Source organism: Elephantulus edwardii, unplaced genomic scaffold (assembly GCF_000299155.1).
Source record: "Elephantulus edwardii isolate Elephantulus edwardi_28Jun2011 unplaced genomic scaffold, EleEdw1.0 scaffold00031, whole genome shotgun sequence".
NCBI classification, from domain to species: Eukaryota; Metazoa; Chordata; class Mammalia; order Macroscelidea; family Macroscelididae; genus Elephantulus; species Elephantulus edwardii.
Window position 1 is genome coordinate 12,849,369 of NW_006399781.1, and position 14,531 is coordinate 12,863,899.

Below are 14,531 nucleotides of genomic sequence, written 5' to 3' on the forward strand. Positions count from 1 at the left end.
ATCTCAGTTACAAATGGACAAATACTGCATAGCACCACTGTTGTAAAATGGGACTGACATCGGTGTTGGGGGTGAGACTGAGAAAGATGGGATAAATTATATATACGGCATTGAAACAGATGAGGGAGAGAACTGTTTAAAAGAGATATATGATTAGGTTTTATTGTCATGACAGGAGTTCAGAATGAAGGCTGCATAGTGGAGTGGACTTGAAGGGAGGGATTGTATAACAATGAAATGATTTTTCTTTTACTTTTCAAAGAGAAGAGCGAACTGGGAGGAGGGGTAGGTGGGGAGAAAAATGCAACAATGAATGAATGGAAATCCAAAGTCTCTGTAAACTTTTATTAAAATTAGTAATAATTAAAAAAATGAAAAGAAAAGAAAAAGACTCAGCCTCCCGAATGATCTATCTGTTCTGCATCCATATTGAAAGATATGGAGACAGGACCACCACCCTCCACCCCCCATACACTCCTTTCCTGATTTTGAACCATAAAGTGTTTCCTTGCTCTGTTTTGATGATTGCTTCCTGGTTTGAAGCAGGTTTTGCATTAGTACACTAAGTGTTCTGGGATCCCCATTTTCCTCAAGGTTAGCCATGATCTCTTGTGGTCCACACAGTCAAATGCCTTTGCCTAGTTAATGAAACACTGATAAACATTCCTCTAGCACTCTTTGCTTTTTGCTGAGATACATCTGACATTGACAATAATGTCTATATTGCCAAGACTTCATCTAAACCAAGCTCACATCTCTCTCTATGTTCTGTGACAGTTGTTTTTGGATAATCTTCAGTAGGATTTTGCTTGTGTGTGATATTAGTAATATTGTTCAGTAATTTCCACATTCTGTAGGATCCATTGCTTATTTGCTAAGACACTCTGGTCTCAGAAGTCAGCTTGGCTCTGCCTCTGGTACTCATCTGTGTGTATCTGGGTGGGGGGTGGGGAGAGAATAACATTCACCAAACATGTTCTGTCCAAGGCACATTCAGATTTACATAATCATAATCACATTTGCATTTCCTCTGCCAGGCAAAAGAGATTTAATATTGAAGAGCCAGATGGTTTATACCCTCATGGTAAGCATTGGTGGCCTAGTGGCAAGAAGCTGCACTGCAATCTCAAAGGCTTGTGATTTGAGGCCACCAGATGCTCTGCAGGGAGAAGGATAAGCAACCTTCTCCTGTGTGATTAACTGCCTCTGAAAACCTGCTGGAGGGTCAGCTATGGGTTCGTTCCAACTTGAAGGTACACAACGACGACAACAACAAGACCCAATAGACCTAGCAGAGAGATATTTGCATAAAAATAGTTTATGCAGATATGTGTTATACAGATGACACAACTTTGCTTACAGAAAGTGAGGAAGACTTGAAGCACTTGTTGCAGAGGATCAAAGAATACAACCTTCAATATAGATTGCCTCTCAATGTCAAGAAGACAAATATTCTTACCATTTGACCAATAGGCAACATTGTGATAGATGAGGAAAAGACCGAAACTGTCAACAACTCCATCTTCCTTGGATCCACAGTTAACATCCTTAGTACCAGCAGTTAGGAAATCAGGAGCTATATTGCACCGGGGAACAACAACAATGATGTCAGTTTGAGGACTAAGGTGGATCTGATTCAGGCCATGGTCTTTCTGATGACTTGCTATACATCTGAGAGCTGGACAATGAACAAGGATGAGAGAAGAATTGATGCTTTTGAGCTATGGTGTTAGAGAAGAGTTCTGACCATCCCATGGACAAACAAATATGTCTTGGAAAGGGTGCAGCCAGAGTGCTCTATGAAGGCAAAGATGATGAGACTTTGTCTCACATACACTGGGCAGGTTGCTAGGAGGGGCTATTCCTTATAGAGGGACATGAAGTTCAGAAAGGTGGAAAGTCAGCAAGGGAGAGGAAGAGCCTCAACCAAATAGATCGACACAGTGATTGGGGCAATGGGCTTCCTATTGTGTCAGGAGTTGTGAGGATGGCCCAGGATATGAGAGGGTTCAGATCACATAGTTGGTGGCACCTAACAACAGCAACAACAACAGAGAGAGATTTAAGCTGAAAATTAAAGTACTTATATGAATGTAAGGAGTCATAAAGGACAAATACATATGGTATCAGAGTAACAATAGAATTCTAACCTAGTTGTGGGGAGAATTGCTAAGGTTAGAGTTTCCTGTGAATCAATGTTTATGACCTAAGACCTAATGATCAATATTGTTGCTATGTGCCATCACATTGAGTACAACTTGAAACAACCTTATGAACAACAGATCTGAACCCTATGACATCCTCATTATCTCTGACTTACTCTAACCCATCAATCTATCACATTAAGGTTCTTCTTCTCCTTTACTGACCCTCCATCCTTCCAAGCAATAACCTCTCCTAATAACATACCCAGAGTATGTGAGACAAAGCTTTATCATCTTTGTCTTGAAGGAACACTGTCACTACTCATTCTCTAAGACATATCTAATTATTCTTTTGACATGGGCTATTCAGTCCTCTTTCAAACACCAAAGCTTTAAGGCATCAAATCTTCTGTCATTTTAATTCATTTTCCAGATCTCAGATACATAGCAAATTATTATAAAGACTACAGTCTGAATCAAGCACACCTTACTCTTTAAACCGACAGATAGCATTACTCCTTAGTAGTTTAGAATGATCCCTTAAGCTGACTTCCCCATTGTAACATACTTTTGGTTTCCTTACTGCTAGTACCAAGAATGTTGATTGTGGTTCCCAGTACGATGAAATAATTTTATTATTAGGTTGCTTATCGGCCCATCAGTAAGGATTTTTGTCTTTTTGATGATGAGAGGCAATCCATATTGTAGGTTATAGTCTTTGATTTTCTACTGCAAACATTTAAAGTCCTCACTTTCAGCAAACAAGGTCTGTCATCTGAATAATACAAGTTGTTGTTGAATACTCCTCCAATCTTGATGCCACATTCTTTTCCATAGAGTCCAGCCTCTCAAATGATTTGCTGAAATATAAACTGAAAAAAGTATAGAGAAAACACATATCTCTTATGCACTCCTTTCTTGATTTTAAACTGTGCCATTTTCCTTTGCTCTGTTCACACAACAGCTTCTTTATCTAGGTATAAGTTTTGTATAAGCATAAGTAAATATTATGGTATTCTCATTCTCCTCAGTGTTAACAATAGTTTATTATGCTCTACACAGTTAAGTGCCTTTGCAAAGTTGATAAAAATAAGGATGAGCAGGAATTAGCAAGTAGATGGGTCTGATTTAAAGGGAATGTTCCCACAGAGCAAATATTGTTGTTCTTGTATTACTGATGAGCTGATGGAGATCCAGATGGTTCTTCTGACGTTTTAGTTGGGTGGAGCACTAGTAACCTTTGAGAGCACATGCTGAAGTAAGAGTGGGTGGAATGTACTCTATTGCAACTGGACAGAGTGGGAATCAGGTTGAGGAGAGGAAGGAAAGAAGCCATAGGTCTTAGACAAGACAGGCTGCAAGCAGAAAATGCAGCCTACTTGTCTGGGAACAGGCTCTCTGGAGTCATATGAAAGAATTCATATGAAAGTGTCCAACTTGAAACCATAACTTACTGTTCTGTGTGAAGTGGGTGGCATGACGTTAGTTAACCAAGAACAGTTGGTAATTGAACACTCTCATAGCAGGACAATCTTTCAGCAAGTCTCCACCCATTTGATTCAGACGAGGGATGCATCTCAGACCCAGAAAATTAAGGTTTTCTTTACCTCAATAACCAGAGCAGGATAGCCTTCCATGCAGCTCACCTGGGGGCAAAAATGGATGTGACATAGGTTTGAGAAGGCAGGGAGAGGTCAAGGTCTGTTTAAAACCATAAGAATTTTCTTCTAAATTCCAGAGCTCTGGCCTGAGGCTGTTTAAATAAGTGCTTTCAGCCTACAAACAAAATTGAAGGTGGAGGCTGTGCCTAGGTTTATCCCAAGGTAGAGCATCATGTGGTCAGAGGTGAGAGGCAAGCAGAAGGGTTAACTCTCCAGGTAATCAGTTCTTAGTGGTCATGAAATGATAATTTCTTTTGAGACATGTCAGTATGTTTGAGTGAAAATTGAGTGCCTGAATTTTAAAGGATCTGCACAAAATTTTTTTTTAAATTGTGATTTTAATGAAAGTTTATAGAAAGATTGAGTTTTCATTCATTTGTTGTTGCATGTCTTCCTCCCTCACCTTCCTTTCCCCTTCTTCCAGACCACTTTGCAATGCACTCCTTGTATAGATGAATTGTCATACGTTTAATAAAATGCCTAATCATACACTCCTTTCAGATAGTCCTTCCCCTCAACTGTTCTAGTGCAGAGTTCATTATCTGTCCACTCTTCTTCTGTTCTCTCTTACCAACTCTAATGTAGTTTTAGTTGAGAATCGCTAAATGGGACCAGTTTTCTCAGTTATCAGATGAGGAAATTAAGGTCTAGAGAGTAATGATTGTGCAATGATCAGTAGCAGAATTTGAAGGAAAACACTGGTTTCCTTTCCAGTCCAATATATTTAAGTACTCATGTTAGCAATTAATATCTAACTCGTTAAATGCATTTACATGACTTGATGAAAGTCAAGACTACAGCTTTAATGATGAATTACTCTGGAACATGAAAAATACAAAATCCTCACAACTGGACAAGTTAATGGTATAATAAATGGGGAGAAATAATAGTCAGAATCTATGAAATCAACAGTCATAAAGTCAAATGACCTATTGCATTGAACAAATCTACTGGACACGGCCTCTTTAAAGTTCTGAAAAGTCAAAATGTCACTTTGATGAGTAAAGCTTACCTGCCAGTCATTTGAAGTGTTTCATTTGCATACAAAAATTGAACAATGGAGAAGGAGGAATTAACACAATTGAATTCTGATGTTAGTGAAAGAAAGAAAAGAAAAAAGAAAAAAGTTGAGTGTACTTTGACCCTTTCTCATTTCTTCTTTTGTCTCAGAGGGAAAATGAAAAGCCCTTTTTAGAGGAAGTACAGCCTGAAGGCTTCTTAGCTGTAAGACTTTGGCTCATTTCCTTGGGACAAATCATCAGGAAAGTCCAATTGCCTGAAAATGAAGGAAACCTTCAATGAGATGGGTAAACACAACAGCCACCACAATGAACAAGAATCATGTCTGTTGTATACAGGTTATCAAGAATAGGAGCCTTCCTGATGGCAACTAAAAAAACGTAGCAACTACATTTTCAGCTTACAAGGGGCTTCCAGGCTTCTGATATAAACAGATCTTCACAATCTGGACCTTTTTATGTCCAGGTGTTGTTGTTGTTGTTGTTGTTATGTGTCATTGTGTTGTCTGTGATCCAGAACTACCCTATGTACATCGGCTCTGAACCCTGCCCTGTCCTGAGCCAGTCTCACTAATTCCGACACACCAACCCCCATTACCCCAGTTACTGTATCAATCCATCTAACCCAGGCTCTTCCTCTCCTGTGAGCATGATGTCCTTCTCCAAGGACTGTTCTGTCCTGGCCATGTGCCCAAAGTATGTGAGATGGAGCTTCAAAATCCCAGCCTCCAAAGAGAGATTTGTTTTCACCCTCTCCAAGATAAACCAATTTGTTTTCTTGGCAGTCCATGGTACGGTCAAGATTCTTCTTCAGCACCATAATTCGAAGGCATTGATTCTTCTTCTGTCATCTTTAGTCATTGTTCCGTTCTCTGAAGCATAACAAATAATTGAGAAGACTGTGGCCTGGATTAGGCAAGAGTAGGTTAAAAAGAGTCCCCATGAAGTGAATGGACTTAATCCCACGAGGCCATGTTTCTAGTATGAGACAAGAACGCGTTCTTCTTTCTTAGTCTTAAGTTCCTTTCTCTTGCTTCAAGCACAAGATTATAAAGCTCAAATTTAGGCCTTTCTCTCTGGAGACAGGGCCTGACCTTTCCCAACCTGGACGCTCTAATAGCCTCTAATCCATTTCCTGTGCATGTCACCAACAAGCCCCTAATGGAGAGTAGCAATAAGGCTAATAAAGGAGAGCCCTGTAATTGTGACTGGGAGGCATAAGTGATGTTGGGACAACTGGCCGGCGCCGGCTGGCTGCAGTGCATTTTGCACCCCAAGGGCTCCAGAAACCAGAGCCAAAGTGCCAAGCATATCAAACTCAAGTGTCACCAAGGTCTGAGCTCAGCTGGTCCTTTAGCTTTTGCAAAATGTCCTTCCTACTCTCTTTCCCCCTATGCCTCCTTTAGCCATTTTCAGGAGCATATGAGTTGAGGTTACATGCAGCTGATCCCAGACTAGCTGGTTAATTACTTCAGCCTGTATTTAGTGTTTCCTAGTGTTTGCTTCTTCCTAAGTCCTGCAGTTAATGCATCATTTCTCTCTCTGTGCTAAGACTCCCTTGGGAGAGCTCAGAGGTGATGGAATAAAAATTTCCGGTAGTAAACAGCCTTTTGGAGACTTTCCATCTGTCTGCTACCTCATCATCACATGAAGCCAAAACCCTTGGCATCATTCCTGATCCCTCTCTCCACCTTACACTTTGTGTTAGTCTCCAGCTCTCATTAAGTGTGCCTCCTGAATATGTCTTGAATGTGTCGTTGTCTCTCTATCTTCATATCCTCTGAATTGTCAGACATCAACTTCTTTCATTTGTATTGTTATAATTATTTTTCTGACATTTCCACATGGGCTGATCCTGTGGATGTTTTCTCTACAATACAGGCAGAACAATCTCTAAATTATCGGTCTGAATGTGGGACTCTTCTACTTAATTCCTTGCATATTACTTAAAGGTTGTGCAACCTATTAATTCAGAACTGATAATGCCTTACCTTACTTCATATGCATCTACACACACACACACACACACACACACACACACACACACTCCATTCATGCAGCTCCATAATCAGGATGGGGGCGGGGAATGGGGACAAGAAGAAGATCTGATTACTTCAGGTAAACCCTTTGGTATTTTTTTAAACCACCTTGAGAAAAATGAGGAATGATTGTTTCTATGTGGCTTTGGGAGCCAGGACTAGCCCATTTTAATATAAAAAAACGATTACGTGACAATTGAAGTTGTTTGAGCACAAGGAGTTGTTTGAATCTCCCAGAAAATTGTGAGTGCTCTGCCAAGAGAATTCAGGTAGAAGGTTTTTCCAAAATGTTGCAAGTGTAACTCCACTGAGAAAGGTGTGAAAGGGAGTCAAAGTTATATTCTAAATCTGGTACAAATTCAGAACTAATTTTGCTATTTCTACAAAGACTTTGTTGTCTGGGAAACTATCTTACCTAATTGAATATTTCTGCTCATATGAACTACAGAGACATAGACACACCATGCAATCAATTCACTACACTTAGCCTCATTCTCAAATTATTTCAAATAACCACTTGACTCACTCACATCCTACACTTATTTAAATATACAGGCTATAGGAGGTGTTGTGGATATTGTGCGATACTATCAAGTTGACTACAACTCATAGCAATCTTACAAACAGCAGCTCTAAACCATCCCTATCTTGTACCATCCTCAGGATCTCTGTCACGCTGATGAATCCCATTGTGGTGGTCATCATGTCAACCCACCTTGCTGAGAGTCTTCTCTTTCTCTGACCTTCACCTTTCCTAGCTTGATGTCTCTCTTCTAGGGTTGGTTCCCCCTGAGAATATGCCCAAAGTAAGAGAGACAAATTTTCACTATCCTTGACTCTAGGGAGCTTTATGACATTTCCTTCTAGATAGATTTATTTCCTCTTTTAATAGTTCATGGTATATTCAATACTTTTCACCAACATCATAATTCAAAGACATATTGATTCTTCTTTGGTATTCTTTGTTCATAGTCCAACTTTCAAATGCATAGTGAGCGATTGAAAAAACAACAAAACATGGCTTGACTCAGTTACACTTTAGTCTTTAAATGGATATCCATGCTCCTTAGTACTTTGGAGAGGTCTTTGACAGCAAATTTTCCCAATGTAGTTTTCTTTCTTTTTCTTTTTTTTTTTTTTTTAAATTTCTTGACTGCTACTACTATAGGTGTTGACTGTGGATACAAGTAAAATAAAACAATTGACAACTTCAATCTTTTTGCCATCATTTTGTGGCTTATTGGTCTTGTGGTGAGGACTTTTGTTTTCCTGATATTGAGATGTAACTCATACTGGAGATTTCATTTTTGAGCTACAAGTACTTCAACTCTTTTTCACTTTCTGCAACCAAAATTGTGTTGCCTGCATAACACGTATTGCTTACAAGTCTTCCTATAATCTTGCTGCCACTTACTTCTTCACAAAGTCCACCTTCTCTAATGATTTGTCTGCATAAAAATGGAATCGGTATAGAGAAAGGATACAACTCTCACACATCCAATTCCTGTTCCCTTGTTTTGTTCAGACAACAACTTCTTGATCTATGCAGACATTTCTCATGAGTGCAATTAAGTGTTCTGGGCTTCCCATACTTGTCAATGTTAGTCACTTTTAAAAAAAATTATCAATACAGTCAAATGTCTTTTCAAAGTCAATGAAGCATATATAGACATCTTTCTGGTATTCTTTGTTTCAACCAAGACCCACATGACATCAGTAATGATATTTCTTGTGCCACAGCCTTTTCGGAATTCAGCTTGAATTTCTGACAGTTCTCTGTTGATATACTGTTCCAGTAATTTATCAACAATCTTCAGCAAGATTTTACTTGCATCAGATATTAATAGTATTGTTTGATAATTTCCACCTTTCTTGACAAAGGGAACAAAAAAAATCACCTCTTCCATTAAACTGGCCAGACAACTTTTGTTATGATCCTCCATAGTTGTTGTTATGATTGTGGTTGTTGTTATGCAGTGACAAATAAACTATGGCTTGTAGTAACCTTATGTATGAAGGAACTGAACCCTGTCCTATTTAGTGCCATCTTCAGAATCTCTGATATATTTTAGTCCATTGTTACAGTTATTGTGTCAATCAATCTTGTTGAGTTTCTTCTTTTCTTACACTGACCCTCCACCTTTCCAAGCATGATGGAATTTTCCAATGACTGGTTCCTCTTAACAATATGCCTGAAGTATGTCAGATGAAACTTTGTCACCGTTAACTCCAAAGGGCATCCTGATTGCACTTTCTCCATGACATGTCTATTTGTTTTGAAGTCCATGGAATATTTCATGTTCTTTTCCAGCACCACAGCTTAAAGGCATCAATTCTTCTCTGTCATCCTCTTATTCATGGTTCAACTTTCAGATGCATAGCAAGTAATTGGAAAGACAATGGCTTGGATCAGGGGCACCTTAGTCTTTAAACTGACATCGTTTTTTGTCCTTTATCAGTTCTGCAACTTTAAGCAAATTTCTTCTTCTTAATAAACATCTTAAGACAAAAACATGTTGGTAATTAATTTCTCAGTCTTCTTCAGAGTACCAAGTCATATTCTCTCATACATAAAGGATTTGTTCTAAGTGTTGACTGAATTATTAATCAAGTAGCAATTCCTCAAAAGCCAGATTGATTTTTCTCCTTTGCATTGCATTTTTATATTTAGTTTTATATGACAAGATTCTATAGTCTGAAGATCCCAGTGGAAATCTAACAGGTTTCACTAATTTTGAGAATATAGCAAATATGATAACTAATAGGTAGAATCCTTATGCAGGTTCATTTGTACACAATTGGCTGATTTCTCTTGATAACATTTAGCCTGTGAACTCATCTGTTTCTATCCCAGCCAGGCACAGATCGGAGACCTTGAGCTCTGAATTTAGGAAGCAGCGGAGCAGGTGATTTTTAAATTTCTGGGCTCAAGAGAAATATTGTCAAATTTTGCTAATTAAGTGTGGGATCCATCTCTCCCTCAGCCCACCAGGGTGATAAGAATGGGCTATTGCTGGTTATTTTATCAGATAATCCTTAATGTGTTTTTTATTCTCTTATTAGTGAAAGAAAAGTATATATGCTTTAGGCAAATATTTCAGACATAGTGTATTCCAATATGAGATATACATATTTGCTTGTACTTAATTTTGAATTGTTCTTATTGAGTTTAACTTCTGTGAACTTTGATTGCCAGGTCTGTGACATGTCCAAGTGATGGATGAATCACATACTTTTAGAAAATTGAAGAGTGATTCAGTGATTAACCATTCTAATGTCCTATGCATCACTCTCTGCAAAATTTAAGGGAGAATTGCACAAAGTTCCTCATGAATGCTTTTAGTGTCAGAGTTTATTTTACAGTATAAACATTATGAGACAGCTCATCCTTTTTTATTATGAGGAATTTTTTATTATTAATAGTAACAACATCGTGTATTCTTATAGTAGTTTACTGACAACAAAATAGTTTCACATTCATGGTGTTTGATTTTCATAAGGTTGTAGTGAAAAGGGTTTGTTCTATTCCATCACTCCTCCTTCACTGATGATCAGAGTCTGACTGAGTTAAAGCCATAAACCTACGACAGGGTCTTACAACTCCATAGATGAGATTATTTCCATTACATCATGAACTTTCATTTTATTTTTAGTCTTAATGAACAGCGTTATGGAAATTCAGTTAGCATACCTTCACTATTTGCAGTAGATGACTGCTTGCATCTCAAAGGGCAAAGGATAAGACCTGTGCAGAGCTATGGCTTCCAGTGAGTGTGGTATTTGCAAGTTGTAAGAGACACTCAGGGAGCACTGGGGACCTATTGGTAAGAAGTTGCCTGCAATTTCAAATACACACAGTTCAAATCTGCTAGGTGCTCTGTAGGAAAAAGATGGGCAGTCTTCTCTCATACTATTTACTGTTTCTGAAAACCCACAGGAGGTCCAGCTCTGGGTCAGTTCTGATACCACAGCACACAACAACAACAACAGGAGACAGTCAGAGGTGCTGACATCAGCTATTCTGGGTGGGAAACAGACCTGCTGAGCATCTTCCTCTTTTCTTTTGTTCTCAACATACTTGGAGAAATTCTTCAATCCAACAGCTCCCCATCTTCTCCAGTTCAGGAATCAAACATGTCTTCTCCTTAGTCATCTATCTGGAAAGCAACCAGCACTTCAAAACTGTAACAGCCTGGGTGTTGTTGAGGGGACTTACACTGGCCGACAGTGCTGGTAAGTCAAAAGCTGTTTTCATAATAATAAAAATGCAAAGGGAAAGTAAAATAAAATCAACTAAATACTGAAAATTCGAGAGCACGAAGAAAGCTGAAAGGAGATACATGAAACTGATAAATAAAAAGAAATTGGAGCCCTTAGAAACAGAATGAAGGAAAGAAGAAATCAAGAAGGAAATGGAGCTAATACAAATTCTCTTTGGCAATTCAGAAAATGTTCAAAAACAAAAAAGGAGAAAGAGTTCTCTGGAGATGAAAAAAATAATAAAATATATTGATTTCTGAAATGAAAAATTAATCAATAGAAGGGGTAAAAATACATAGAGGGGCTAAACAAATGAATGACTGATTTAAAAGCTATTGTTGTTGTTATTGTTATGTGTCATGCTGACGGAACTACATAACTAACCCTCCAGTGAGTTTTCAGAGATATAAGTTGCATCAGACAAGCATGGCCATCATTCTTCTGCAGAGAAACTGGTGACTTTGAACAGCGTACCTTTGGATTGGCAACACAAATCCTTACACTTAGGCCACCAGAACTGAAAGATAAACTTAAAATCGATTGCAAAAACAGCAAAAAGAAAATAAAATAGGAAAATTGTGTTTGAAAAAGAAATTTGAAAGCTACACTCAAACCATACCATTGACAAAGACAACCGATTTTGGTAGAACAAGGGAAGTGTGGAAAAACTTTTCTCCTCTTTTTGTATTGTAATTTGAGAGAAAATTTACAAAGCAAGTTAGGTTTTTATTAATACCCATGTTGTTTTAGAGAATTAATTGTGCTACCCACAATGTATTATGTAATTTCCCACTTCCTCCATGCAATTCTCATTTCCATGAATCCTTCTATACTACCCTCATAATTTTTTAAACTTATCCTTCCTTGTACAAGTTAAATAATATCATGATTTTAATTTGCAACTCCTGGCAGAAAGTGATGCTGGAATGTCTTCTCATGTGTTCTGTGGTCCGTTGAAGATCCTCTTTGATGAAGTGTCTAAGCGAATCCTTTACCCATTTTATGAACTGGGTTATTTATCGTTTTATTGTTGAAGTTTTATACAGATTTTGGTTATTAGATAATAGGTAGGTTGGTTTTTTACTTTTGTAATACGATGTTTTGAGGAACAATAGCTTTTAATTTTTGTGATGCCCCATTTAATTATTCTGCCTTTGTCAACTTGTCCTTTTGTTATTATATTAGATAATCCATTGTTGAAAGATAGCCCTGACAGTGATATTTCTACTTATTCTAAGAATTTTGTGGTTTTATTTTGCACATTTAGGCCTTTTATATATTTTATATTTATTTTGTGTATGTCCTTCTTAATTCAAAAGAAAACAAAAGACAGACTGACATTTAACTCACAGACCATAAAACTTCATACATGTCACAATATTCATTTTGATGGCTTATATTATATTCAGAGTTGTGTAAACAACTAATGTAATTTCATTTTAGAATATATTCATCAACCCAAAATGATATTAGTTTATAGTTTTCTTTCCTTGCAATTAATTTCATTATTTGGTTTTAGGATGAGGATAACACTCTTTAGAAGAATGAGTTTGGGAATGTGTTCTTATATTAAGGAGGAATTTGTGAAGGACCCTTTATTTCTAGAGTGCTCTGATGGCCTAGGAAGTAAGGAATCAGGCTGCCAACTGAAAGGCAAGTAGTTCGAATCCACCATCTGCTCCATGGGTTAAAGATGGGCAATCCCCTCCTGTTCAAATTACAGCCTCTGAAAGCCCATTAGGGGAGTAACTATGAGTCAGTCCAAGCTCCACAGCAGTGAGCTGTTTATTTCTCTCTTTAAATGTTATTTCCTTTTTCTTATTATCTATTTCTTTCATTAAATGTTTTATTTCAGTAGCAAAGACATTTAAGCCCGAGATTTTCTTTGTGGTACATCTTCAAATTATTAATTCAACTTTCTTATTTGTTATTGTCAGTTGCCTTTTTTTTTTTAATCTATTACAGATAGAATCAAAGGTGATAGGACTATATTTTCTGAAGGTCAGTAAAACAGGGGTAGAAAACCCATATTACGAAGGAAAACACTTCCAGTGTTGGAAAAGTTGTAAGCAGCTATCAAAATGATCCTGTTAGATTTTGATTCTTAAGTGTGGCTGTCCAGCTTTAACATAGACAAGCATTACTTAGTAAGATGACGTCATGAACCAGAGATTTCAGCCTCATCTACATAAGAACTGCATGTAAACAAACCTCTTGTTAATCGACACTTTCAGCAAAGATTCATAATTGAAAATGTACATTTATAAACTCACTGAGATAATACACAGAAGTCCATATTACCTATACACACATTTTATATACATACAGTTGTTGTTGTTTTGTTCTTATGTGCCGTCGAGTCGTTTGCGACTCATAGCGACCCTATGTACAACAGCCCTAAACCCTGCTCTATCCTGTGCCAATCTCATTGTCTCTGACACACCCATCCCGAGTACCACAGTCACTGAATCAATCCACCTCATAGAGGGTCTTCCCCTCCTGCGCTGTCCCTCTACTCTACCCAGCATGATGTCCCTCTCTAAAGACCTGTTTCTCCTTACAACATGCCCAAAGTATGTCAGATGAAGCCCCAGAAACCTTGCCTCCAAGGAGCAGCCTGGTTTAACCCTCTCTACGATGAATCTGTTTGTTTTCTTGGCAGTCTATGGTACATTCAATACTCTTCTCCAGCACCACAGCTCAAAGGCATCAATTCTCCTTCTATCCTCCCTAGTCATTGTCCAACTCTCTGATGCATAACTAGTGACTGCAAAAACCATGGCCTTTATCAGGTGCACCTTAGTCTCCAGAGAGACACTGTTGCTCTTGAGTACTTTAGAGAGGTCCCTAATTACAGACTTTCCCATCGCAATACATTTTTTTATTTCCTGGCTACTGGTGCCAAAGTGTTGACGAGTGGAGCCGAGTGTACTGCAATCCCAGAGGTGCACGGTTCAAATTCACCAGATGCTCTGCTGGAGAAGGAGGAACAATCTCCTCCTGTACCAGTCAGATCTGATTTGACGGTGTACACACACACACACACACACACACACATAAAATAAAATATACACACAGAGACATGTTAAAAATATCTATATGCAAAAAGAAATTGGTGGTGTTAGATGGCATTGAGGTGACTGACTTCTGGCTACCTTATATATACGATGGAGTAGAACTGATGGATAGGGGTTTCACGGCTGTAGAACGAACCACATCTCTCTTCCAAAGAATGGGGAAACTTCAATTTCTTTAAAAAAGAAAAATCATTTTCTAGACCTGAATGAAACCAACATTTTAAGTCATAGAATTACACAGTTAAAAACATAAGTTTTTTGGTAAAAAAAAAGTAATTTCTAGGGACTTTTTTTTTTAAAGGCCCGTTTTATAAACTTTTAAAACGAAAGC